This window comes from Terrapene carolina, unplaced genomic scaffold (assembly GCF_002925995.2).
Source record: "Terrapene carolina triunguis isolate 2854851 unplaced genomic scaffold, T_m_triunguis-2.0 Scaffold113, whole genome shotgun sequence".
Classification (NCBI taxonomy): domain Eukaryota; kingdom Metazoa; phylum Chordata; order Testudines; family Emydidae; genus Terrapene; species Terrapene triunguis.
In genome coordinates this window covers 27,045,120-27,072,195 of record NW_020664464.1, presented here as the reverse complement: position 1 = coordinate 27,072,195, position 27,076 = coordinate 27,045,120, and the positions used below count along the sequence as shown (strand labels likewise).

Below are 27,076 nucleotides of genomic sequence, written 5' to 3'. Positions count from 1 at the left end.
GGAATCTGTGAAATGATTAGTGCAGTTCATTCTTCCTTTTTATTTAGAATTACAAGTAAACATTAAATAGTTCTGCTGAAAGTTAATCGCGATAGTAGAATTGTGCAGTTAGTGAGGAACACTGTTACTATAAGCCAATCTTGCATTTGTAAATATGCTGATAACATTTGCTCTTTGTACTGCTTTGATGCCCTATATATTCAGGTTGTTACTTCATCTTCAAACTAAAACAATCCTTTAATTAATTCCAATATGCTGGTTAATTGAAGACAAAAGATTCTAGCTGTTGTCAGACACCTGGTGTTTCACAGAAAATCTGGCATCCCCTGGCAGATCTTAAGTTGGATCTAATTGCAGTGTTACACCAATAGTTAACATGCTGCCACAAAGTCTTAAAACTTACATGAGTTTGTTTTATTTGACTGTGTAACTATTCCAGATAGCAGTTTTAACAAGATTAATTACCCATAATATACCACTTTTACCTTATTACTTTGCCTCAAGGTTTTCAGGATGGTTAGTAAATATAGTGGTTATCTATCCAGCAATTACCCCAAATACATTAGAGACAATAGCTATCATATCCTTATGTGCAAAGTACTCATACCTTGCACTGAAAGTGATTTGGTAAAAGTTTATTATCTTAATAGTGTTCATACATTAAGCCCTTGATGTTAGAGGATGTCTGTTGAAGCAGCCCTCCTGTGGCTGTAGAATGTAAATAAATATATATGGCTACGTACTTACCATTATGGGACTACTAAATTATGTGGCCTTGGATATGTTGGAGATTCATGATCCTCAAGGATCTCAGAAATGTTACCACAAACTGACTAAACCCCAAAGCCTCATTTGTATTGTATGCAAACTCAAATATTATAAAACTGCAGACATGTATCTTGCTCTTCAGGCCTTCAAACAAGCCCCCAACCTTGCCAAGCTGATCATCAGAAACAATCTGTTCCACCTTGTATTTTGCTGTGACACTCTGAGTACCTTTCCCAGACCTGAAGAAGAGCTTTGTGTAGCTCAAAAGCTTGTCTCTTTCACGAACAGAAGTTGGTCCAATAAAAGATATTGCCTCACCCACCTTGTCTCTGTTTAGTTTAAACCCATAATCATACCATTAATAACATTTTTGCATTTGAATCATATTGCAATTTTGTTGTGCATTTATTATATTTTGCTGAATTTTATTGGTGTATTCTTCAGAGTATGTATAATAATTACAGTATGACATAGTCCAATAATATGAAATTAAATTAAAATATCTGTTCTAATTTCATATGAAATTATTAAGAATTCCAATAGCTTTTTAAAGAATAAGTTTTCAGAAACAGTTTGTCATAGTAAGAGTTATGGTATACATTCACAATAAGAGCAAAAACCATTTGCAGTTACGGCTTAGTCTTTAGAAGCAGGAAGAGGAACAAAATAAATAATGATTTTTTTAGTTGTATCCTGCTATCCATACAAAGGGGTTAACGTTTGTCTGAATGTCTGCTTAATTACAGCAGTTATATTTACTTTTTTTTAAAATTTAAGCATAATGTTATTAAGGAATGTTAGAAAATTGAATTGCAATTTAATATTCTAATATGATGATAAATACTATTGGGTGTGATTCATTGAGGGAACAGCCCAATTTCAATAAATATACTTAGTGGTTTCACTTTTAACACAGTGCACAGGAAATATAAAGTGGAAAAGTCCAAGTAATCATTACCAAGACAGCAGTTGTATGCATGAGTCCTAGTATACTATGCTAAAAATCTTAGCTCACAGTGTTAGGACAACATCAGTGTAAACATGAATTTGCCAAAGCAAACCAATGGAATTTTTTTTTTTAATGTATTAGTGGTTAATCTGTTTTTTATGAGCTGTGTTTCATTGCTTGGGTCAGTAGTGACAGCACGGCATCATGGAGGTTAGGACCATACTTCTTGGATCTGTACTACAAAACTGGCAAAATTAACTTATTGCAGAAACCAATTAAGAAACCTTTGTACTGTTTGGGAATTTTTCCACTCCTCCCTCTGGAAATAAGTTGGAAGAATTTGCTTTTCCCAGTTTCAGTCCACCTCCTTAGCATGCCAGTTGTTTGGTGAGAGCACAATCATTAAGGTTATTGACTTAGCAAATTGTGGATTTGACATACGCTGGCTTTCAAAAATACAACCGTGTCATACCAACTTCATAACACCAGCCAGAATTCATAAATTGTACATAGACAGATTCCCCAAATCATCACAATATGTAATGATTTTCCATAAATGATCAGATCTAAAAGATCTGACTTAGAAATGAAGTCAGAAATTATTTCATTAACTTGGTTGCAGTTCATTATAGTTATATAGATAAAGCAAATTTCCTTTTTGTGCTGGAAGTTTTAATGTCTCATTTTGTTTAATAAATGATTAAGTTTAAAAAAGTAATTTTATTCCATATGCAAGTAAGTACTGCTATTTTAGGTAAATACAAGACTTGTTTTTAGGGGAAATATACATTTTATACTTTTTAAATTCAAGGACTATAATCTGTCCTTATAACTCGCTCACATTATACCTTCTACATAGTTTCAGTGGCAGAATTTATATGCATCTCGTTTATTTAGATACGAAATCAGGATTTTGTGACGTGAATTGAATATGTTGGGACCTATCCAGCTACATGAAATCTTTTATTGCTGAAAGAGATAAAGTTATCCCAAAAGTAGCTCTCATATGCATTATTTATTTTTAAAATGTAAAGATAAAGTTGCATACATTTAATGGGTTAGCTTTAACTTGTCCCCAACATCTACTCAACACTCTTCCCTGACACAAAGAATTCCATGATGCAGACATGTATATTCTGGTAATTACAGAAGTTGTAGCAATATTTTTTTTTTAAAAAAACACTACATAGATGATTTTTTGAAATATTGGAATTATTATACAAGGCTGCATTCCAGCTTTCACTTTAAATACACAATCAAAATCTGTACACGAGCAGAAGGTAAAGGTTTTCCAAATTTGTGTGGCTGAGACATATGTTTTACACAGTGTGGATACAATAATATGTTTTATGTACATTTCTTTTCTGTTTAATTTTAAGAGTGCGTCTATGATACTTTTGGTCTACACCTAGAGAAAATGGAGAAGTTGAACAGAGTTCTTTCATAAACTCGGAGGATTTTTGCTTTTGCAATGTCAGAATCTAATTGCTGTTCTAACTTAGGCAAAGAACTTAAGCATATGGTTAACTTTAAGTGATTAGGATTTAAATACATGCTTAAACTTAAGCAGATACTGTGCTTTGCTGAATTTGAGCCTGAGTTGTCTGCATATAATACCACATGGCTACATGACTTCATCTAGATTCATTTTCACATTTATCTATCACTGAGTCATAATAAATATATTTAAAACTATATTTCATTTATATGTAGGCAATACAGAAATATGTATTTTTGTAGTGAATCAGAATACTAACTACAACTTTCGCTATATGTCACTATAATTTAAGTGCTTGTACAACCTCATGATGCCCACAATATGCAAATGAGGTTAAAAGCTAAAAGAATAAATTTTTGGATTGGTATGTGAAGTTGTGTATAAAAATCACATTATCAATAATGGGATTTCTATGCATTATTCCCCACACACCACTTAAATAATTTACTATTAAATAAATGCTTTTTGAATCAAGCACATTTTATAGGTGAAAAAACATTGCAAATAAGTTGCATTAATTTTCTACAACTCGTTCTTTGAGGAATGTAGAGCTTCATAGATCCAAATGATAATTACAAGACAAAATTCTGATTCAAGTTTTTTGTATTTTTAGGTTATAATATTTGCAATATTTTAAATACATACAGAAAAATACATAATAATTGACTTAGTGTCACGGGTATTATTGCAAATAAATAGTCTTTGACATTCAAAATTGTGTGTTTGGTGAAATTTATTTTATTCTTCCCTTGTAGAATCTGTTAAAGCTTTAGTGATGCTGGCAGATCAGGTGCCAGCTCATGCCAAGACCCCTAGGCCTCACTGAACACCGACAAATGCCTAGCTGGAAACCAGTCTGGCTCACCTGTGTCTTAGTATTGTTAAAATAGGTATTAGAGTTATAAGAGTGTGTTGACTGATTAGAACTTGGAGAGGCAATATTTCTAACATAAGCAAGGGATCCCCAAGCTGCTCGGCTTGGGTTAGCTCTAGAGGACATGGAAACTGCTGTGATATACTAGCTTACTATTCTTTTGAAACCCAAGACTGTAACTTATTTGTGGTGTGTATGTTTATCTGCTTTAACCTTGTAAATCACTCTTTCCTAGTTAATAAACCTTAGTTTAATATAGGATTGGCTACAACTGTTGTCTTTGGTGAGAGAACTAAGGTGTCAGTGATTTGAGATAAGTGACTGGTCCTTTGGGACTGGGAGTAACCTGAATATTATTGTGATTTTTTGTATAAGGGACCATCTATCACAACAAGTTTACCTGGGTGGCAAGATAGACCGGAATATCCAAGGGTACTGTTTTTGACTCCATGTTCAGGCTGTGGTAGTGCTTGAGCAGTTCACACTTGATACTTGTTTGGTGAACTCTAAGTATAGAACCTACAGCCAGTTTGGGGTTTGTGCCCTGCTTCCTAACAGTCTGTCCTGAGGTTGGCACTCTAAGGTGTGAGCCATTCTAGGCAGTTTGACAGCTTTTATAACTTCTCCCTTTTACAGTAGGCATACTGACACCAAAGCCATTTCATTGGAATAAACACATACATGCATAGTATGTTACAAAAGGGGTTGAGATCACATAATACAAAAGCTTTCCATGATTCATTGCTGTGTAGTTTCACATACGATACTTAATCAATGTTTCTGGTTTTGTTTCTAACACTTTGGTGCAAATACTTGTATTTTCTTGGTGTCCCAGTCCCTGCAATGAGAACTGCTGTCATGTGTGTCAGTGTCCATCTGAAGTGTAATTTCTCTACTCTGCCAGCAATTCTGAAGTGTATGTTCTCAGACTAACATAGCTGAGAAAAATACACTTTTCCCATCATGTAGATGCACTGGTTGATGGCCAAAATGTAGTTGCTGGCTCGAGTGATAAATTCAAGATTATTTTAAAATTCAGCTCCATTTATTATCTTTTCTTTTTTCTTGTCCTCATTGGTGTAACTGTTAACTTTGGGTCTCTGAATGTTACAAACCTCAATAAAATAATAGCAGAAAGATTTTTACTTCAAAGGAGAAATGTAATATCTTAGAATTACAATAAGAGAAACAAGTACAAAGTCAGTATACATAACTGAATTAACAGCTACTGACGCTAAGGAAAGAAAAGTATGTTAACTAAAGGCGTGAAAAATAATCCATACTGTCAGAACTATGGTGAGGATAAAAATAGAGGGAGAGGAATGAAGAAATCTTCTAAAAAAGAAATTGGAAACGAGGAGAGCAGCATAAGGCAGGAACAGCAATGTGAAGGAAAATGGGGAAACCTAATTAAAAAGAGAGAAAATGCAATGAATATAGTAAAAACTAGCACAAGACAAAAATGCAATTAAACAAATGATTGAAATCAATTCTCTTTGGACATGTTTAAATAGGACTCATGATGATGAAAGATGTAGTTTTCCATATGTGGCCCCCAGTTGATATGGTTGTCCATTGCTGTCTGTCAGCATAGATCGCTTTGATGAAGATTTTTATCTTTAACAGGAAGTCAAGGTTCTCCCTTCTGGACTGACATACGCACTGATCTTTAGCCCCAATTCACTACGTTTGTCAGTGAGCACCGCTCTCACACTGCTGGTCATGGGCTCAGTTTGGAGGGGAAGGCACTATTACATCATACAAACACACTGCATTACACCACTGAAGTTGTGAATACAGTTTAAGTTCAGAGTGCTAGCCTGGAATTTAAATTAATAGACTCATAGATTCCAAGGCCAGAAGGGACCATTGTGATCATCTTGTCTGACCTCCTGTATCACACAGGCCATAGAACTTCCCCAAAATCATTCCTAGAGCAGATCTTTTAGAAAAACATCCAATCTTGATTTAAAAATTGTCAGTGATGGAGAGTCCACCATGACCCTTGGTAAATTGTTCCAATGATTAGTTACTCTCACTATTAAAAATTTACTCTTTATTTCCAGGTGAATTTGTCTAGCTTCAGCTTCCAGCCACTGAATCGTGTTTACCTTTCTCTGCTAGATTGAAGACCCCATTATTAAACATTTGTTCCCTACGTAGATACTTATAGACTGTAGTCAAGTCACCCCTTAACCTTCTCTTTGTTAAAGAGACTGGGGTCTTTGAGTCTATCAATATAAGCTTGTTTTCTAGTCCTTTAATTATTTTTGTGAAGCTTCTAGCCTCTTTTATTTATCAACATCCTTCTTGAATTGTGGGCACTGGACAAAGTATTCCAGCAGTGATCACACCAGTGCCAAATATAGAGGGGAAAAAACCTCTCTACTCCTACTCGAGAATCCCCTTTTTACTCATCCCAGGATCACATTCGCTCTTTTGGCCACAGCATCGCACTGAGAGCTCATATTCAGCTGATTATCCACCATGACCCCTATATCTCTTTTAAAGTCAGTGTGTCCCAGGATAGAGTCCCTCATATTATAAGTATGGCCTACGCTCTTTGTTCCTAGATGTATGTATTTACATTTAGCCATATTAAAATACAACTTAGGAGACCCAGATTCAGTTCTCTGCTCTGCAACAGACCTAGCCTCTCAGTATCCCATCTGTAAAGCCGAGATGATAATACTTCCCTATTTAACATGGATAAATATATTAAATGATTGTGAAGCAGTCCAGTGTTATGGTAATTATGGCTGCATAAGTACCTTGGTAAATAGAAACATGCCAGTTTAATAAATACATCCATATTTATTGTAAATTACATATCCAAAACAAATAAAATAAACTTGCATTTGTACCACTTCTCCCATCAGTTTTATCTGGAAAGATTTTAGAGCTCTCTCACACTGAATATGGAAATGTCTTTCTGATCATTATAACTGTAAACAATATTATCAAGCTCTCTAGCAGAATGTTATTCCAAAGAAATCAATTAAATCTTAATTTTCCAAAGGTAATGAAACATATGTCTTTTAAATTAAATCAGTTAAAGCTAGAATTGAAAAGTCATCCTTTCTGACAGCTTACTGAAGTTTCTATTTTACTTTATTCATATTAAACATTTAAAATTCTAGCAGCTGGTCATGGGTAATTGAACAGAAAATTGTTGTACATTTCAGTGCCACCTAGCTATGGACTTCACAACTTATGGTTAAAACCTTTCCAGTGTTTTAGAAAAAGGTGTAATTTTTGCACCAGGAGGTAAATTCTCAGAGGCTTTCAAGAAAAAGCAGCCCAGATGACCTTTAAACAATGATGCCTCAGTGAGCTACAGATGATTATTCTGTTTTACATTTAAGCTTGTAATGAGCTGTTTGTGTACTTACGAACTTTTTCATCGCAGAAGGTATACAAGACTGAAATGTCCCTAAAATACATAATCAAAAATTAACTGGAGAGAAAACGAAGAATGTGGTAGGGGAAAAATATCTTGTAGAGAGATTCTTGTGCTTTTAGTAGTGCAAAGGACTTTAAGTGACTTGAGAATGTTTGGACTTCATGATTTATATATAATAAATAAGGGCACATAATTACGTAATTTGAGGTTTGGATTTAATTTTAAAAAATGTGAGTCAAATCCTACAGTGCTAACTTTGGAAGGTGCTTACCTCACTGGTATATAACTGCCCAAATTTCTTCATGTTCAGCACTACAGTGCTACATGTCCCACTATTGCTTTCTTTTCTGTAAGAAAATTGGATTGTGTAGGGTTAGGGCACGGTGGAGTTGGGGAAGGAGATGAATTCTTTTCTGTTTTATTTATGTTACTGGTTTATTTGATTTCTTCAAAGGTAATTAATGGGTATGTTAGTGTATTTTATAAGATTATCAGGAGTGCCCAGAGCATTGTATGCACACTTTTTAAAAAATTGTAAAGTAGTAAAAATCCAAACAAACACATTTAGTCCCCAGTTCTGCAGTGAGTTCTGTGCAGATGAAGCCCTATTGCCTACAATGCATAAACATTCACTTATAACAGCCTATTCTGAACCTATACTATTAGCAATTATATATGTCAGCTGAACAAAACAGGCCTAATTCCACTGGGCAATTCTGCTGACAAAATACATCTACAGAAAAGAGCTTGTGTTTTTCATTACTTTAAATTGATGAAAGAAATCCAACAGTCCTTAATCAATTCAAACTCCCATTGAAGTCCAGGCCCGGTTCTTGTGAAGAGGGCCATGTGGACAGTAATTTTCTTGGGTGCATGACTTTATTCTGCACCTCAAAATAAGACTGATTATCAGTATTCACATTTTTTATTACAAGATAACACCAAATAAAGATGTTATCCCTTTTTTTAAATTAACATTTAAACCTTTAGGACTTGTCTACATGGTGGAGCAATGCACTCTACCTGGGGAAGGAGTGAATGGGTGAGGGGGCTTTGTAAAGCGCACTAATACGTTGCTGATGAATTAGTCTGTGTAAATACTGTTGGTGTGTTTTAAACTTCCGCTTTACTTTTCAAACAGCAGTATGTTAAAGTGTACCAGCAGGGTCAACCTAGGCTAATATTTGTAGGGATCATAGTGATCTAGATCTGATTTACATACCACAAGTCTTGTATTGAACCATACAGCTTAAGTAAAAATCTTGTCTAGCTTGCAGAATTTGATGTTAAAAATGATTTTCCCTGACTAATAATAAAACTGTAATGATCCTGAAAATTTGATTTTGTGTAGATCAAGAATTATTGCTTGAATCTTACCAGATGATAAATGGAGTGCTTATAGCTTTCTACATTAATTTATTATAATATCCACCTTAAAACTTATGTTATTGATAAAACTTTTTCGTTTCTCTTCTTTGTGTCCCAGATGTAAATTTATGACTTTATTACATATGCTGTGGTCTAATCGATCATTAGGAATAACTTGGTGTGATTTTGTGAATGCGATTCATGTGTTTATCTGAGTTGATATCCCACTATAACCAGTTGTTGTAACAATGAATAAGTATAAGGAGAAATTTGTTTATATAGCATTTTGCATGGCCAATATGAAATTGCTCTTTGGAAATCTGACAAATTGCGATAACCAAGAACTTATTAGACAATATCACCTTTATTTATGTGTGTGTATACACACACACACACACACACACACACACACACCATAAAATAAAGGATTTTTATTTACTAATCAACCTTACATGGATTACTTTTCTGCTGCCACTTATCATTATGTGGTATAAAATGAATAATTAAAATTATTACTCCCTTCTCTCCCTCTCGAAAGAAACAACAGAGGAAAGAATATGTTTCCCCTTTTTAGTGTGAGTGGTTAGCCAGTGTTTGAGGTGTTGCTGGGTGTTTCCTTTCGAAGGAGAAATTGATTGAGTCAGGTATTTCTTTGGTGCAATTCTGTATATGTGCAAAGAATGTACACAATCTTATTTCACTGAAAACAATAGGAACAAACAACAAGATGCAGTTTCCTTGCTGAGAATTCCACTTTTTCTGCCAAAAGACAGCTCTGTCTTGGCTTACTGTCAGGGCTATGTTACCAGCACTGCTTTGGTTTCTCCTGCTTTCTGATTCTGACACACACAGAGAGACACACAGCTGCAGTCCAATCAATGCCTCTGTGTTTGCAATCCATTCCAAGTTGCCTCTTATTTTTTAGTTCTTGCTCAGGCCTTCCATGCGGCTAGGGCTTTGGGCAGTGGTTTCTATTGTTTCAGCTATCTCAATACATAAAGGGTGTTTAATTGTGTTTTCTCCGTTTAGCCAGAATGAAAGATGGCTAGCCATGCCCATCAGCTGAAATAAGATATGTGATTGCCATAGATTAAAGACATGTTTGTTGACAGCTACTAACACCCTCCAGCATAATAATAAAAGATCAGATTGGAAGATTAGTTTATTAGTGGGATGTTTATTATCTTTTTTAATTAGTTATTTTGGACATGAATGCATTGAAAAATGATGTGCTTAGATAGATATATATATTTATTATAACACACACACACATATATATATATATATGAGGCATTTGAGTCTGTTCACTAGTTGATCAGAAATAATTTTCATGAAAATGTTTTGATGGCATACCATAGATATTTTATTGATTTATTGGATTTTTGTCTAAAAGAAATGTCACCTAAAAGGGAGCCCATCTGAAGCTCAGGGACTCCTATTATGTATTTAATCCAATGACTAAAATCCAAATTATCAAAGCAGCAGAACTCTTCATCCTCAGCCTACCACATGTTGAATCCAATGTATTAGAAATTGTATTAGCAGTACTGTTAGAAACATCATGAGTTATGATTTTTTTCATAGAATTAGAGGACTCAGATGAGGAAAAGTCCTATCAGATCATCCAGTTCATCTCTTTTGCAGTGCAAGATTTGTTCCCTCCAGTATATTTTCTGGTGTTCTCACTAGTCTAGTTTTAAAAGTCTCCAGTAATGGTTCTTCCACCACATCCGTTGGGAAACTTTTCCACTGCTCAGTATATCTCGCTGTTAGCTTTTATGATAATCAATCTAAACTTTCCCTTTACAAATTTCCCACTGTGGCTCATTATACCATACTGTGTAATTCTTTTCCATCCTTGTTCAAACTTTTATTGGCTGTTGTCACATCCCATCCATTTTGTCTTATAGCTTTACCTACTCAATACATTGCTTTACCCATACTACTAGCTTCCTAAATAGAACTATGGGCCAGACTTTCAAAAATACAAATGTTTGTGCAAGTGCACCCAGATTTGTACATGTGTATAATTGTTGACATGGGCTCCTCATCCCAGTCTTCTTGCTTAGAGAGTCCCAATCTCTCCCACTCCCAGCAACCAGTCCCAGTTTCATAGATTCATCAATTCTCTGGGCCAGAGTCTCTGGTCTGACATATCTGTAAGCAGGGCCGGCTCCAGGCACCAGCTTACCAAGCAGGTGCTTGGAGCGGCCACTTCGGAGAGTGGCGGCAAGTCCAGCTGTTCGGCGGCAATTCGACAGACGGTCCCTCACTCCTGCTCGGAGCGAAGGACCTCCTGCCTAATTGCCGCCGCAAATCGCGATCGCGGCTTTTTTTGTTGTTGTTGTTGTTTGGCTGCTTGGGGCGGCCAAAACCCTGGAGCCGGCCCTGTCTGTAAGCAGTACAAAATGGCCTTAAAATGATTGGAGATGGTCTAGGAGATTTCTCCATGGGCATAGCTCCCTACTAGGCCAGCCATAACACCCTTTCCTTCCCAGCATTTTGGGAGCATGGAAGAACAAAGTAGATTAATACCCAATCCTGCACTGGTGTAAGGTCTTAAAGTGGCCTAAGTTAGAGCTGCTCCTATTCATTTCTAACTTGGTTCAGAGTCAGGTGTCTCCAGATCAAGGAGCTACAACAGATTCTTCAACCCCCCACCCCCCCACCTACCTCTTGAATGAACTGGAGAATAGAGGCCTTAATGTCTAATGATCTAAGCAATTATCCACAGTGCAGAAACAAAGATAGCTTCATTATGCAGAAGCACTCTTTCAGAAGAAGGAAAGTACTGTGTGTCATCTAATTCAGTGCACCAAGAATAATTCTGTATGTCTGGTTCTTCATGCCAACAAAAACCAGTAATTGCAGAATGTCACCAATCTCACAGAAATATGCAGAACCATACACACACACACACACACACACCCCTTCAAGATTTCTGCTCCTGAAGACCTGTGAAGAGGCCTCTCCAATGAGTTTGGGGAGGAAGGAAGCAGAATGGAGTGAACTTCTGTCCCACTCTCCTGCTGTCAAGTGTGAATTTTTCTGGTGAGTGCTCTGCAGTGTAGGGCTTCCCAAAATTTTAATCTGTGTTTTCTATCCTTCACGTTTCAGGGGGAAAGCGTTTTTCCTTAATATGAGAAAACATGATTAGTTCCTTCAAAGCAACTCTACGTACAATTATTCTACTGTATTTATACTTGATGTATCACTGAGACTGAGTGCCTTGCCATCACAAGAGTTTTAAAATACCAGAAACAAATTAAAGCCATGCATTGATTTACTAAAAAAAGGAGAGCGTACTGCTCTCTTGAAGAATAAAAGATTAGAAACTATCTTTGGTTTTACATCAAAATTTTCTTCAAACAGAAACAATGTTCTGTGGATGCTAGTCCACAAGGTCTGGTATTGACAGCTATCGGAGACAAGCTAGACTAATGGGTAGTTCTGATTTTTCAGGTTTATGTAATTTTTTGTATGAATCTACCATTTTCTCAGCAGCAAGAAATGAGACAGAGCTGCTGTGAGTACAGATTAGTGTGGTTTGTGCTGCACTGAGAGAGTTGCACTGGTACGGATGCTGCGCAGGCCACTGCGGGGAATGCCATGGCACCTCCTGTTCTCACCCATGGGCTTGCTAAACGCGTAGACTTATTGACTTTGGCCCTCCTCCAGCTGCTCTGCCTCATTTCCTGCTGCTGAGAAAATGATAGAAAGAGGGGCAGGTTCAGAGCTTTCTAAAAAACAAAGTCAGATTCATACCAAAAATTACATAAAACTGAGAAAGCAGAACTAGTCATTAGTCCAGCTTGTCTCCAATAGCTGTCAGTACTAGACCCTTCAGAACAAGAACATCTCCAGGTCATAATGCATCTAGCTTCTTCAGGCCACATCTGCACTTGCAAAGGCTGTATTGCAGGTTGGATGGAAATGGATAGGAACACATTGGCCAGCTTCAGGCAGGGGAGAACTCTTCCTCAGCTGTGACTCTTAAGCTGTTGACTTTTGATGAAATTTCTAGGTGGAGAATTCCAGTGTTCATACACAACAATCCATTTTTAATTAGAATGCATAGTCACATTAACATGTTAAATAATGGTTTGCTCCAAAATATACACACAGTATATGGTTAGGGTAACCACTGGTCCAGAATTAGGTGGGATAGTCCTGAAATGCAGAGTACAAATCCCGGTCCTGGGCTGAATGGCTCTGGGACAGTATTTGTCCTGGATTCCCTGCAGTGTCGCTCTGTGCCTGCCTGAGGCTCAGGGGTGGTGCCAGCCTCTTCCCGGTGGGGGAGGCTGAGGTGGAGCTTAGCCCCTCCTCACCACAAGGCCACATGACCTGCTCCTCCTCTCACTCCGAGGCCCCACCCCTGGCCTGACCAGAAGCCACAGCTGAGCAGTAGTAAGAGCCACTCAGGGCCCGGGCCACTGTCGGGAGCCCCAGACCCTCCACCTGCCCTGGGTGATGCATCCTGGGAGGCGTGGGGGGGAGACATGGGCCGGGGGGCTGCTCTCGGGCACCCTGGCCCCCCACCCAGGGCAAGTAGAGGATCCGGGGCTCCCCACAGCGGCTTGAGCTCACTGGATGGCTCTTACCACAGCCCGACTCCAGCTTCCAGCCTGGCCAAGGGGCAGAGCCTCGGGGACAAGAGGAGGATCAGGGCGCATAGCCTCAGGGGGAAGAGGGGAGCATGGGTGGGGGCACAGATGGGGCAGGGCTTCTGCAGGTGTCCCACTTTTGCCTCTTGAAAAGGTGGTCACCCTACATGTGGCATTCCAAATTTTAGTACACAGCAGATTTCTGTAGCCAAAATTACAAATCCCAAAAATGGGAGTTTAGACTGTTAATGCCAACCCTAAACTCAACATGGTCTGAACATTGCCAGTATAATTTGATATACAAGTGGCTCTCTTTCCATTAAAAGTAATGGGAACTGTTAGTGCTTAGAATGAGTCATTCCATCCCTGTGTGAAGTTAGATGGTGCTAACGGAAGAGTGATTGTCATTGATTTCATTTTAGCTGTTTCATCCTAAATGTGGAAAGCAGTACCTGCTATCTTTACACAGAGGTCAAGCAAGGCTGCTCTATCTGCTATTCACAGTAACAAGTGAATGAAGGCAGCACTGACAACTGATGATCAGAAGATATACTGTTTCTCTGAAAGTTCATTTAGAATTCATTCCTGTGAAAACTTCAGTCTGCAAATGATTCCAAATGATTCTAAGAAGCAGTATACTGCCTGTCTTAACGAAATTGCCCAAGGCAAAACCTACATTTCAGTCTTAAATGTGTATGGCGCTTTCTAAAATATTCATTGATGTTAAAACAGGTTTATTAATAGCATCTTAAGTATTTTTCTATAATAGCTTGCAAATAAAAATAAGACTGAGGATATACAGTGGAAAGCATCTAAAATCACTTTTAGGAAGTGTAAATGATTACAATAAAAAATAAAAGTATATTGAACACAGAGTTTGTCTCTTTTTTTCTTTCTTTATTTTTCATTAGAGTGTGCTGGAGTCAGATTTGTTTAAAACATATTTTCCTAGGAAAATATCTCTCATAATACATTTTCTGATTTTTAAGAGAGCCTTGGAGCTGTTATTCTTTTGTGCTATAAATCATTTGTTGAGATCTGTAGAAAGAATAACATTTCTGACAGGTTTTTATTAGCTTTGCAGAGTGGAAGAGAGTGAGGACTCTTACCAATTTGAAGTATCTCTATTTTATCCCTGTGGTTATAGATGTTATATTTTTACATTGGTGCATTGCTATTTTCTCTACTTTTCTGCCAAACAAAACACTGTAGGTTTCATAAAACCAGTCATCTGCTTTCTGCCACACCATCTACTGCATGTGGAATGGCCTTCCTGAGCTGATTCACAAAGCCACTAGACCTCTCCTCTTTTAAATCCCTCCTGTAGTGATTAGTGAAGATGCTACCTAGGCCGAAGGGAGAGCTTCTCCTATCCGCAGGGGGGAGGGATAGCTCAGTGGTTTGAGCATTGGTGACCCCTTAGTTCTTGTGTTATGAGGCGAAGTAAATAACACTTCCTTATTTACTTTCTCCACACCAGTCATGATTTTGGGGGAGGGATAGCTCAGTGGTTTGAGCATTGGCCTGCTAAACCCAGGCTTGTGAGTTCAATTCTTGAGGGGGGCCCCTTAGAGATCTGGGGCAAAATCAGTACTTGGTCCTGCTAGTGAAGGCAGGGGGCTGGACTCGATGACCTTTCAAGGTCCCTTCCAGTTCTATGAGATAGGTATATCTGCATATATTTTTTAATAGCATGGGTACTTCACCTCCCTGAGAGGCGTAGTTATACCAATGGGAGAAACCCTCCAGTCAACGTGCTGTCTACGCTACGAGTTCAGTTGGTATAACTGGAAAGTCCACACCCCTGAGTGACGCAGTTATACCAATCAAACTCTTGATGTAGACAGCACTATGTTGACTGGAGGTTTTCTCCCGTCGATATAACAGCCGTAGTTGTACTGACTAAGTTTGTAGTGTAGACCAGGGTATTCTCCTTCTAGATGCCTAGAAGAAACCAGCTGACTAAGCTGTATATATATTTACCTTGAGAGTTAACTGCACATTTATTCCAAGGGAAAGAGTTAAATTCTGGGATCGAGGGACTATAGAGTGTGTGGAACTGAAGCTGGATATTGTTGTGGATGCACAGACAATGGGGTTTAACAGAGAGGAGGGAGGATGTATGGGGGGGATTTAATGGGTTAACAATAACTATTTGTGAATAGCAAACTGTTTGCCAGTCATTCCCCAGTTCACTTTATTTGTAAGTTATATCTCTTTGCTCAACCTTTGTGTAAGTTCTGTAGGGCAGGGACTGTCTTCCTCTGCATTTGAAAAGTGCATAGCACATTTTGCATGCTGCTTCAATATAGATTATAATGATAATAAAATATGCCAAACCATCAATATTTATTTGTTGTGAACTGTTTCAAAACTCTTGCAGTGTCCTCACCCAGGCTTGTTCTGCCTCTGTTCTCCAGTTTTCTATGCCTATTTGTTGTTACGTCAATAGGATGCTTTACTTTCTGTCAAGATATTTACAGTTTTCCCTGTAATATTATTCATAAACTACCAATTAGCATGGCCTAGTACCCAAGTATTAGTTTACTATGTTACTGGTTTTTAAGATTCACCTGTGCATATTATGAAATGTTGTATGGCAACTAGTATTGGAGGCTAAATTAAACAATATGTTTAATGGTGCAATTCCACTTCCAATAATTAGGGTCTTTTAGGCAAGCTTTTTATGCTTTTTAATGTCTCTTGATACCTCTGCAAAAGTGAGAGATGGTAACTGTAGGAAGAAAAGGACAGTGGCCTAATGGGGAATGAGTATCAATAGGAAATGGGTCTTAACATATTATTACATTTGTGGCCCAGTCTTGGCAGTGCTCAACACTGAGAACTCCATATTCCTCCATGAGGAATAAAGATTTGATAATGGGCACTTCAGTCTAGCAGACAAACGTATAACAAGTTCCTGTGCCTGCAGGTTGAAGCTAGACAAATTCTGACTGAAAATAAGGCACAACAGTGGTATTTTTTTTTTAATAGTAAGAGTAATTAACCACTGGAACAATTAATGCAGGGCCATTGGTGGATTCTCTATCACTGACAATTTTTAACTCAAGATTGATGATTCAATAAACATTCAAAAGTTTTGGTCTAGGATTTCTGCTCTCAATATACTTTGTGAACAAAAATGATAAATGGTCTCTTGGCTGCTTATTCTTGTGGCCATCTGTTTGGCTAGGATGGTGCCCACTCATATATTAGTTGGATGCTAATGGCTTAGGTGCCAAGCAACAGTGACTGTCTGCATAACACCACTGATTTTTTCAAACTTGCTTTTGTTGATATGACCAAAACTTAAAGATCAAGCCAAGTTTGGAGACTGCACTGTATAAAAAAAAAAATTGAACTTTTATTGTTTATTGTATTAATTGACAAATAATCAATACGGGGTAAGTTAGTTAATATTGTAACATCAGATGTTCATTTCCTGACTTCTGAGTGGTTAATTTCTCACCCTTAATGTTGCATGTAGTAGCTAATATGTATTTGTAAGACATGAAGAGAGCTATGAGATAAGTTAGAAAAAGTACACGAAAGTGCAAGAGATTTTGTGGGGGAGGAGGAGAAAGAACACAATGTAGGAGAAGAAACTGAGAGAGACACATCGGGATGAGAGAACAGACAGATACTGAAGACAACTCAGGAAAACATGCGTCGAGATCTATATCAGGAAACAAACAGTGAGTGAAGCCAGGAATGAAAAGGAGGAATAACAAAAGATATTCAGTAAGTTTAAAAAATATATTAAATAAGAAGTGGTCTGTATGTTAGAGCTAAATATGGTGCACTGTAAATGGTACACAACTTTATTTTGTTAAAGTGGCAAGGGACATGTCTTTGGGGTTTGTGGTGACATAGCTGTTTTTCATTTTAACTAGTAGGCTTAATTTTGGGGCTAGAAGGTGTCTGTCATGCCATCTTTAGGATGGCATTTAAAACCAAGATCCTTATAATTTGTGGGCATGAAAAGATTTTTTGTTTTTTTTTCACTAATCATCAGGAGATAGGTGTTGTGTCCTACTCAAATTTCAGCTGTGGTAATTATGTTCTACTTACCAAAGTTTCCCATACAGTATCCAAAGTATTTTTCTCTACTTGACTAACAAGTTATTGATGAAGTCCATTAAAGCTGCTGCCTTGCACCCTGTATCTGTCTGTCTTTCAACTATGGTTGAGGGCTGCATAATATACGGGGGCCAGGATGGTGAAAAATGGGCACTCTGGCATGATTTACTGGGCCCCTATAGCCCCTTCCTGGCCACTCTGAGGTCTCATGAGTATACAACAAAGAATGACTGTAGTGAGGTGGATTTTTGGCAGACTAATACAATATCATGCATGAAGACAACTTTAGTTGTACAACACTTTCCCTACACTGAAAATGATTTTGTGTCACTTGTTTTAATTTCTTTTTTGCTTTTTTGTCTTTTTTCAGCATTTCAGTCTTGCTGGTTCTACAGATACAACACCCGATTTTCTTTTCTACTTTCTTCATCCCACTTCACCCAATGTGTGTGTTCTCTCCCTAGCCTGGCTTTCCACCCCTTGTCATTTTTCTAGCCTTGGCCACCCCTTTTCCTTTTCTTTCCTCCCCATGATCTCTGCCACACACTCCTTGTCACTTTTCTTTCACTCACCCTTCTCTGCCTCGCTCCCTCTCGTTTTACCCATCTCCTCATTCTACTTTATTAATGTCATAGGAGTATTATAAAGAGCACTGTTCATGGCTCCACTTGGGTCTTTTTGTACTGTCTCCTTTGCTTCAGCTACATGCTGGCTCATCTTGGCAGCACCAGGCACCAAATAGACCTGCTGCTGCAGCAGCTGCACTACCAAGGCTGGCAGTTGACTAGGACTCTATGAGGTCGGGACCCTCCTTTAAGCCCTGTCTGTCCCTCTTTGGTGGCACCCCTGGGTTAGTGAAATGATTTCTACATAGAATTTACATCGGATTTTTGTAGAATGGGTTTAAAAATTCTTGGATAATGGGTACTGTTAGGGTGACCAGACAGCAAATGTGAAAAATCGGGACGGGGGGGGGGGGCAATAGGAGCCTATACAAGAAAAAGACCCAAAAATCGGGACTGTCACTATAAAAACAGGACATCTGGTCACCCTAAGTACTGTAGACATGCCTGGTGTTTTTCTCTTTTATTTCTATTATGGCAGTACCCTGAGACACTAACCAAAGAAGGGCCTTGTTGTACTGGATGAAATACAAATGCTTAATAAGACACCAACCATACCTTGAAGAGTTTTGTAGTTATTACTGTTAAAAAAATAAAATAAAGCTATGTCCATTTGTTAGTCCTCGTGATTTTTAGCTGTAGGTCTTAAAAGAGCCAGTTCACTGCACACAATAACTTGACAAAATCAACGTCTGGGCCACTTCTCCAGTTCTTGGAATAGATGTAATGCCCAGTTTTTTAGTATTTGAAATTTGATCAAGTAACCAGCTTATTGTAGTCAAGGACTGACTTTGCAATGAAAGATGTAAGATGGTTTCCATTTTAAACCCAGTTTTGACACCTCTCTACCCCCTTTAACTTTCTTGGGAAAATAACTTCATGAACATTTTTCATGTAGTCTGTCTTCAGAGAATTTTTTTCCTTAGGTTTGAGGTTAATTCAATATGGCATTTTTGACTTTGAACAGTTGGAAGTTTTTTTGCTTTTTATGTTTTGAAAATTGTTTTAACACTTTTTGTCCACTCCTAACTCCCAAACAACTTGATTTAAAAAATTCATGCTTGAGTTATACATTAATCATCAGTGAGAACTGTTCATAGAGCTATTTCTGCTACATTGGAATGAAGAAGTTATTATTAATTAATGGTTAAAGTTTTTGGTCTCTTCTCATTTTATTACTTCAATGAGAAGCTTGTATCTGTGATCTTTACTGGGAGGGTGGCAAATATGTGGGTGTCTGCCACATATTGAGAGTATGTTGGCTTCTCTGGTCTGTAATGGGAGGGTGGTTGAGATGAATGTGTTAGGCAGAGTAAAGGTTGCACTAGGTACTGAAAGTATTTTCTCACTTTCTAGAGTTATTTTTACAAAAATATGTTATTAATATTTAATAAGTGAAATGTATTGGCAATTCTCTTAATGAGATATTTTATCTGAGAGTATCTGAATATTCCAGATTTGGTGGAAGTGCATGAACCTTTTGTACAGACACTTTCTGGTTGCATCAGTGAGAATAGTCCTGTGATAGTTTTGACATTAGTGAGACAATATATATCAATATTAGCAAAAAGGCTAATGACCAAACCTCATTTTTTTGTCAGCTGCATAGAAAACAATACATCATTTGACTTCAATATTGAAGTTATGGATGGAAAAGCTGGAGCATATTTTTTTTTTAAAATCAACAATCTGTTTATTGAAAGGAATTGAATGAAGGAAACTTGGAGCAGTTGTAGTGATGGAGCCTCATTTATGACAAAGATGGCCCTAAAAAAAAATGTGGGAGAAGTACCATACTGAGCTAGTAGGTATACATAGTTCAGCTGTTAAGTGGTCTTCATATGCCAGTGATATAACATTATACTGAGCAAGCTGAAACATTCCCACAGGACTTGAAATCAACAACTCAGCTCTGAGGAGTAATGAACTGCATGAACTGCAAAAAAAAAAATTAGGAGAAGTTATTCTTCAGTTTACCCAGCCAAGCACAGGAAAGTGGTTTCCTGGTCATCAGTGCTATGCCTATAGTGTTCAGAACTCTAAAATCTTTTAGGGATATGTTAGAACAAATTGCTGTACACAATGTGCAGGATTCAGACAAAGCCAAAGCGCCTGAATCTTCAGTTAGACAGTTTAATTTTGTGGCCTTCTGTAACATGTCTTTGTCTGTAAGTATTCCTCAAAAGGCAAACTTAGATTTTTCCACTGTACAAACAGTCAATAATCAGTACCAAGAAGCACTGAGAAACCATGATGCCTCTGAGCAAGAGTTTTATAGCAGTCTTCAAGGGAACAAGTTTAAGGTATACATGCTTTCTCACTGACATTGACAAATACTTTGATGATGTGAAGAGCAGATACAGAATTTCCTTAGCTGTTAAAATGAAAGGCATTTCCTATGAATATTTTGACCTGTCTTTCTGTTTTAGAAGAGAACATAGGTTGTGAGCTAGACCAGAATTTTCATTACTGAAATTGATTGATTTTCACTGATTTATATTGCTCAATATTCTTTTAATAGTTAGTAGAGATTCTTCTGAAAGAACATGCTGGTGTCTTCCCAAACTTTGATAGGCTTGTTCATATACTACAGCATATACATTCACAACAATGTAAAATCTAAATTCTGAATTTTTTATGCAATTAAAAATACATGTCATCTAATAAAATACTTTTCTCCCATAGGTCTCAAAGCACTTCACAAAGAGGGTCAACACTTAGAAAGAATAGGAACCTAAAGTTGGGTTCCTAAATCTGTAGTTAGTCACCTAAATAATAGAACTGATATTTCAAAAGTGCTGAGCATCCAGTAACTCCCATTGGCCTATAGAAGATCAGTGGAAAAAATATAAAATATGTTTTGCATTACAGAACATAAATGCATATCTGCTGCTATCTAGAAATGCTTGACTATATCCCAGTGTACTTACTTTCTTTTTGGCATCTTTTTATATGTTCATTGCTCATGATTCCTCTACCTGGCAAAAGAGTGCCATTTCTGTATAGCTGTTGGAGAAGCTGCATCATAATATAATGGCTATCTATTAGGCAATAGACGGAGGTAATACAAGGCGTCGCATGATGATTTTATATTGAGATTTTGGCCAGGATTGTCAAAAATAAGTGTCTAAAATTAAACACCAAAAATCCATATTTTGGGCTTCTGAATAAGTCTGGTCTAACTTTCAAAAGGTCTGAGCACCTTCCGCTCCCCTTGTAGGGAGCAGAGGGTGATAACTTCATGCGTTTTAAAAATATTTTTGTCTTGGGCATGGATAACCCAGCAAGCTGTCTTGTCCTAGCTACACTTTATCACTTTTCCTCCTAAGGAGAACACCCAGAAATTGCATTTACAACTCTCTACTGTCATTTCCTGTTGCCATGCCTTTTCCTGTAGCATCCTTAGCTCCCACCTGTATATTTCCTCCACCCACATTAGATGCTGAATATGATCCCTAGGTCATCCTGAGATTCCTTATTAAAGGATGACCAAACCTTTAGAGAAAATATTACAGCCAGAGTCCTTTTAGCTGCTAAGAAGTCTGGAAAGGATAGCCAATTTCTTCCTTCGACTTTGGTGTGCTGTTGGGATTCACTGTTATCCCCATACCTATCTTCCTTTGACTTTGGTGTGCTGTTGAGATTCACAGTTATCCCCACTATCTAGTTTCCTCATCCTCCTCTCAATGTTTTTGCTTTGGATGCTGCAGAGTAACATTGGGGAAATGATTCCATGTCATTTCCCTGATGGCACTTTTCCTGTTGTTGGGATCACTCAAGAGCCTAGAAAGAGAGATGTCAGCACTGGCCTCTTTCTCTTAAACTGGATAAGAAGTGAACTAACTAAGAGGAGCCAGAGAGCACTGGGGATCATGCCATACAACTTTTCTTTGTAAAAAATGCTATTTGTGAGAAATACTGTTATTAATTTTCATTTAGACATCCTTCCCACATTAAAGGCCTCCATCTCAGACAATGTTGTAGACAAGCCAAGGGCAACAGATCATTCCTACACCTCTTCTTCATTCCTTCCTTCATTCCTTGTCTGTGGAAAGATCAGGAACAAGTTTATGGTAATGGGGAGAGAGAAATGTCTGGTTTCCTAGTGACCCTGGTGAAATTGTAGAGCGAAACTATGTAACTGTGTCTAAGGCTAACTGGCTTTTGGTTTTTCCTTTACTGCAATGCCTATGACTCCCACTCTTTGGTTTTGTTTCTCCTCTCTGTTTGATAGTGTTCTCCTCTTTTTCTCATGCTTTTCAGTTGTCAGTTTTCAACAGACACAGGAAGGACCTTGTTGCGGTTCTGTTGCTCATGGTTTAAGTGGCTATGCTAACCCTTCCTGGTTTATACCTATTATCGTTTCTTTCAAGGACAAATGAAAAAATGGTGTTTGCACTTGGCAGCCTACAACTTTATGCCAGTGAAAAGTATGCCCATTAACATTGTATGTCTTTCTTCTTTGTTGTCTTCACATATTTTGAAGAGACCTTGGTACATGCAAGTACCTTTAGTCAGAAAATAAAGTGTAGGGCAAATTACTGTAATCACTCTTTGTTCTAGGTATATCTATCATCTGGCTGGCATTGGGCAGCAGCTCATTTTAAACTTCTGAGAAGAAAGTTAACCCTAGAAAGAAATGTATTTCCTTTTGCCCTCTTTTGGAAGTGTAAAATATCAATGCTGTAAAAGCACTTGTAAGGAAAAGTGTGTTCCAAAGTTCTCCAGGTGAACTAAGGAAGAGTTTTTCACTCTCAATCTCTGCACTTTGAAAGTGTGACCCACTAAATTCACACTCCAAATAATCTATAATCTTGGCTGTGTAAAATTGTAAGCCTCTTGTTAACTATTTAGCCCAGCAAATGGATTTGGAGAAATACCTAAGAGATATGTACATAATTTCTTAGTTACAACACCGCAAATTTAAATTGTGTCCATTGAGTGAGAATAAGCTGTTTTCCATTCAGGGAATTTACCACTAGAAAAGTAGGTCCCTAATTACCAATTTTTACTGTACCAATATTCACATTCATAAACAGTGATATTTTCACAAGTATTTGTGATTTTTTTTCCAGAGTAAAAGTTGCACACTGGGTGAAAACTCATGAAATTTAACTTGAATTTTATTTGATGGCAAATGGAGTTTGCAGTATGTTTACAGCAAAATTATCTGTTTGTGGGGTGAAAAAATCCCTTTCCTGCCTATGAAGAGACTATTGGTTTTGCTTGAAATTGTTTTTAAAAGTAAAGAAACAAACAAAAGCACTTGTTTTTCTCAACATACATGACTACTAGCCAATTGGGCTTTTTCCCCACATAGTTCTACTACTGATGCCTTCTTGTCACTGTGATGCTGTCCCTGACAATTATGGGGAGAGCTATGGCTACCACCAGCAATATGATGAAATGGTCTTCCATCGGCACCATAGCTGACAACCATGTTAGAGTTTCCATAGATTGATATCTCGCTCTTCTTGCATTGCCTTCAGTAGCCCACTTTGTAAAGATGAAGCTGTTAACCATTCTTTTAGATCTGTTCCATAATTGAAGTTATTGATCAAGCCTGTTCTAAAGGCATCAGACCTATATTTTGCAATGAAATGCCTTAATCTCCATTGTGGAGAAGTTCACTTTCTTTTTCCTGATTGCAGTTGCTATAACCTGACTAGTTTCCTGTCCTTGAGCAGTATCTAAAGAGGAGAACAAGATAGAAAGCACTTGCAGCTCCAAGGTATATTGTACATAGCATCTGTTGGTCATTTGTGTGGAGTTGCCTGCCAAGTTCTTTGAGTGAGAATGCGAGGGAGGACAATTGAGAGCAGCAGCAGCTGCTTGAAAAGCTGTGTGAGAGCAGGATTAGAGCAGCATAACTAAGCAGAGCCTATTTGGTGACATGTATTTGGCACATACATTTAACTAGTAGCACAGATACATGCATGATTTCAGAATGGACGATATTACATTGCGGTTAAGCCACATTAGTAATACATGAGAAATTCCTTTGCTTTCACCCAAACCAACTACTCTATACCTGCCAATGGAGAAATAAAAAACTGGTAATAAGATACAACTTTTCCTAGGTCATTCCTTTTGCAGCAGACTACAGTATATATTCCACACATACCAACTGGTACCTATATTTATGTAACCTCATTCTCCTTGATTCTCTTTTCTGATGAGACCATCTACATGCACAATAGTGCATTGTTTCATGGTGACAAATCAGCTAGAGTCTTTTTGTGTATTTGTCTGACAGCAAAACAGCCCTGATTGTGTGTGGTACTAGGACTTGAGAATTAAGACCACAGAAAATAAATTCTCTAATATCTAGGGTATGTTTACACTGCAGCTGTGAGTGTGCTTCCCATCATGGGTAGATGGATGTGTTAGCTCTGCTTGAGCTACTGCACTAAAAATAACAAGGAATAAAATGGGCAGTAGCTCAAGCTAGCCACCTTGGTTATGTACCATGGGAGTCCAGGTGGGTTTGTATTGAGGTGGCTAGCTGAGCTGCTGCCCTTGCTGCCACAGCCACACTGCTGTTTTTAGTGTGCTGGCTTGAGCAGAGCTAGCACATGTCTGTCTACCCACGCTGGGAACCATGATCCCAGCTGTCTTGTCGACACATCCATATATACCATACATAATAATGATCCCTGTTGGGTGCAGTCAAAAGGATTCGGTGTCTGGCAATGATTGCTTATGGAAAGAGGACAAATGTAAATGAGAATTATGAGTGTTTTTTTCCTTCCAGAGGTGGATCTGTTGCACTGGTCATGCTACCACAATTTTCTTCTGTGAGCATTCTCAAAACAGGATTAGCTATATAACTCATTGTGGGACGCTTTTGACACACCTGAATTGTATGGAAATGGGGGAAGGCGAGTGTGTTTCAGAGCCTGAAATCTGAGCATGCAGAAAAGCATCTGCCTATATAAGGATTAGAATCTCTTAAAACAAAACTGGGTAAAATGGCCAAACCAATGACTTTTTTTTTAATACAGTTCTTAAATTATCAGTGCAGTAGTGTAAAATGTGTCTTGAGAAACTTTGCAGTTATTTGGTAGTGGGTCCTCTGAGAAAAAATAAAATAACTGGAAATATGCTATAGAAGTAAAGCATTTACCTTCTACCCTTCTTGGATACTGACACTTGATGCTAGTAGAGATCAGATATCTCACTTTTTCAATTCAAGAAGTTTTATTTGAAATCCATGGCCAAAGAGAAATTTCAGACAGATGTTGTCTTAGATACCTATTTATTTGTTATGTTTTTATGAACAAATAGGATAAATTAAGAATAATATATTAGTCTTTAATCTGGAACATTGACTTTGAAGTTCACAGAGATAAGTTGAAGTATACAGTGGTATTTTCTTCGCTCACATCTTCAAGGATATAATCTTCTGAAAGTCCCTTCTGTGTGAGGACTATACTACATTTAGGAATTTAATATCCTCTTAACTGCTACTTATGTTTGCATATTAAATAATTTACAAAGTATGTATATCCTGTGTATCTTGCCTTCTTTCTCAATCACTGCTTTTTCTCTGCCCTCTCCTCATTTTTTCCTTAATCTACCCCATTTGTTCAGCTGAGCTCCTCCTACATTTCTTCCCCTTATTTCCCAAAATTCTAAGCATCTTTCCCCATTTATTATAAGTGTCCAATCTGTGATAAAAAAAATTTCCAAGCAGCCCTTAAATTATCTGCTGCTTGTGGTCCAAATAAAAATATATAGGCCTAAATTTTTGAAAATTATTAGTGATGTTGAGTGCCTCGGTCAATTTGAGACACCTTGTATGGGCTGGATTTTCAGAAAGTGCTTATCATCTGCCCCTAAAAATCAATTGAGCATCCAAAATTACTAGTTACTTAAGAAAATGAAGGACATATTCATCAATCAGTAGAGCCCTGCAATTCTACAGATAACCATGTTTGCAGATTGTGGATCGGATGCGGTTACACATTTTGTATCCACTCAGGGCTCTATCAATCAGATACCTCTTTAGTAAAAATAAGATTATTTCCGTGTTACTAGAGTTGCATGAACATACCAAGACCCCAATCCCGCAAAGACTCGCTTACATGCTTAAATTTACTCCCATAAGTAGTTCCACGGACCCAGAGTGGGACAATTCATGTACAGAAAGTGAAATGGTTAATATATTTATTATAAATTTAGATGTAGTCCTACTTGTATTCTTGTGTATAGCTGCATAGATTTTAATGTATGTAATTACTTCCATTTAGTTTTGCTTTCTTCTCCCCAATCATGTGTGAAACAAGTAACACTGTTTATATTTTAGATGGGATTTTTACTTAGTTTCCAGACAATTTATATTTTACTCTAGTACCTCCTGACTTCAGGGGCAAAATGGAGTTTTTATGTTACTATTTGTGCATTAAATCATAAACTGTAGAAGAAACTGTAACATTCTACCAGGTACCTTTAGCTAAAGACTCATGACTTTATGCTCAAAATAGTAGATTTCAGCCAGCTGTTTCAAGCACTCATTCAAATCTATGATGTCATCTGCTAATAGGAATCCATAACTGTGAAATTACATAATTTACTGTAAAAGCAGAGGTGGAATGTTTGCTTTCTTGGCTGCTGGCCTCGATGAGTTATATTCAGACAGAAAAATCTTTGTTCAGATTGAAGGTTTAATTTACAGCTGCAGTCTGCAAAATGTATATTGACTTGTCCCAGTTCATGGCCATCCTAATTGCTATTTTCCTTTATAACTGCCTGACCTCCATATCTTGTGATGGAGTTTTTTATTAAAAAGAGAGAGGTGTACCATGCTTGGAACCAGTCTATGTGTACGCAGTATATTTTTGATACCCTTCCAGTTGGACTTTTCCTTTTTTTTTTTTTTTTTTTTTTTTTTTTTTTTTTTTTTT

At 37.5% G+C, this 27,076-nt stretch overlaps 1 protein-coding gene across 1 annotated transcript in view; it reads left to right on the top strand.

Moving 5' to 3' along the window:
• Positions 1-27,076, top strand: part of CHSY3 (chondroitin sulfate synthase 3) — a 252,886-nt gene that overhangs the window by 172,022 nt on the left and 53,788 nt on the right. The window lies entirely within an intron of this gene.